This window comes from Aegilops tauschii, chromosome 6 (genome assembly GCF_002575655.3).
Source record: "Aegilops tauschii subsp. strangulata cultivar AL8/78 chromosome 6, Aet v6.0, whole genome shotgun sequence".
NCBI classification, from domain to species: domain Eukaryota; kingdom Viridiplantae; phylum Streptophyta; class Magnoliopsida; order Poales; family Poaceae; genus Aegilops; species Aegilops tauschii.
The window spans coordinates 27,518,654-27,521,446 of NC_053040.3; positions in this window are offsets into that span (position 1 = coordinate 27,518,654).

Genomic DNA, 2,793 nt, shown 5'->3' on the forward strand with positions numbered 1-2,793 from the left:
AACTCCTACAAGCATGTATTCCTCCCTCATAATAATTTTCAGTAGCATCATGGATAGCAACTTTGTTCTCATACTCAATTGGAACCTCTTCCGAAATAGTGGAATCATTACTAGCTAAAGTTGACACTCTTCCAAATCCACTTTCATACATATCACACTAAGATTTAACACCCTCCAAAATAGTGGGATCACTAATTCCTAAAGTTGACACTCTTCCAAACCCACTTTAAATGATAGTATTATTCATACTCCAAAGGATATAAGTGAAGTTCATGGAGCATTCTACAATTAATATAGACTAACCAAGCTCAAAATGTATAAGTGAAGCACACGAAGCATTCTATAAAACCATACTCAAAAGATTTAAGTGAAGCACAAATTGTAATTCTATAAGATCGTACTTAAAAGATATAAGTGAAGCACATGAAGTATTCTATAAATTGATGAAGGGACATCTCATACTAGCATGGTTCTTAAAGAAAAAGAAAAAAACACAAAGGACACAAATCATGTGAACAAAGCAAAAACCGAGGTATACCGATATTTGTTGAAGAAGAAAGATGGGATGCCAACCGGGGCATCCCCAAGCTTAGATGCTTGAGTATCCTTTGAAATATTTACTTGGGGTGCCTTGGGCATCCCCAAGCTTGAACTCTTGCCTCTCTTTATTCTTCTCATATTGATAGCTCCTCGACCTTCAGACACTTCATCCACACAAAACTTTAACAAAAACTTGTGAGACCCGTTAGTATAACAAAGCAAATCACTACTATAAGTACTGTTGAAACCAATTCATATTTTGTTTTTGCATTATAGCTACTGTAATATAACTTTTCCATGGCTTAATCTACTGATAGAGACCGATAGTTTCATCAAAACAAGCAAGCAATGCATCAAAAACAGAATCTGTCTTAAACAGGACAGTCTGTAGTAATCAGGAAGTTTAGCAAACTTCTGTAACTCCTAAAATTATGAACTAAATTTGAAAATTTGAACAATTTGTACAGAAGTAATGTGCAAAAAGTTTCAGACCCATTTGACTTTCCAGTAAAAAATGTAAATTCACACACTACAGCCAAAGTTTCTGTTTTTGTTCTGCACATAGTAAACAAGCAATCTAATCATCCTAAAACCAAAGCTTGGCATATTATTTTTATAATACAATGGATATATACAAGGGGATAATTATTTACAGAGAAACTTTCATGAAAAATTCTACATTGTTTCCGTGAGCATGAACACAAGTGCTCAAGGTCGACCCTCACTTCTTCAATGCATAACTTTCCAATCACTTCTCTTTTTGAAAAACTTTTTAGGAATGAGAGGCAAGTAAAAAAAATTTGTATTTTCATTCTTTAAAAAAAAATTGTATGTTTAACCCACAACTAAACAGAAACAAAAAGTAAAAACAAAATCTACTTAGTGAAGAAAGCAAACAAGCACACACGAGAATATCAACCCCACGCTATTGCTCCCCGGCAACGGCGCCAGAAAAGAGCTTGATAATCCCCAAGTGCAGGGAATCATCGTAGCAATTTCCAAAGGTGGAAGTGATAAGTATGGAGTGTTGAACCCACAAGGAGCTAAAGGTAAGATCAATATTCTCTCAAGCCCTATCTGCCACTGATACGACTCTACGTACACCGAACGTTTGCTTCCAACTAGCAACGAGAAATAAAACTATGTTGTAGGTATGAAGAGGATAACTTTGTATGATATCGGAGAGCTAAAATATAAAAGTAGGTGCTGTTAGCATAAAGTTAGAATAAATTACTAAGTATTATAAATAGCGAGTGTGGAATAATGGTGGATCGGTGTGCGGAATTGTCCTAGGCAATTGTTAACAAGACCAGTAATCACTATTGCAGTTTCATATGAGGGAGAGGCATAAGCTAACATACTTGCTCTACTTGGATCATATGCACTTATGATTGGAACTCTAGCAAGCATCCGCAACTACTAAAGATCATTAAGGTAAAACCCAACCATAGCATTAAGGCATCAAGTCCTCTTTATTCCCATACGCAACAATCCCTCTTACTCGGGTTTGTGTTTTAGTCACTCACCAACCCACTATAAGCGAATCATGAACGTATTGCAACACCCTACAGCGGGAATCCCTCACGCTTGCGCGACACGGAGGGCACCATAGGACAGCACCAAAGTAAAACATACAACTCATACCAATCTAGATCATCAATCAACCCAAAGACAAAAGATATCTACTCAAAACATCATAGGATGGCAACACATCATTGGATCATAATATGTAGCATAAAGCACCATGTTCAAGTAGGGATTACAGCAGGGTGCGGGAGAGTGGACCGCGTAAAAGAGATGAGGATGGTGATGATGATGGTGATGTTGATGAAGACGATCACCGTGGCGATGATTCCCCTCCCGATGGCACTTCGGCGCCACCGGAAGAGAGGAGGAGAGGTTCTCCCCCTTGTGCTTCCTCCTCCATGGCCTCCACCTTCTGGTCCTTGGCATTCATGGTGATGATGGCCCCTCCGGGATACTCCTCTATGGCCAACGATGATGATGGCCCCCTCCGGTAGGGTGCCGGAGAGGGCCTAGATTGACTTCTCGTGGCTACAGAGGCTTGCGGCGGCGGAACTTCCGATCTAGGTTTCTTTCTGGAAGTTTGGGTATATATAGAAGAGTTTTGCGTTGATTTCACGTCAGGGGGGTCTCCGGGCTGTCCACGAGGCAGGGGGCGCGCCCTAGGGGGGTGGGCGCGCCCCCCACCCTCGTGGGCAGCCCGGGACTCTTCTAGCCTGCTTCTGGTAC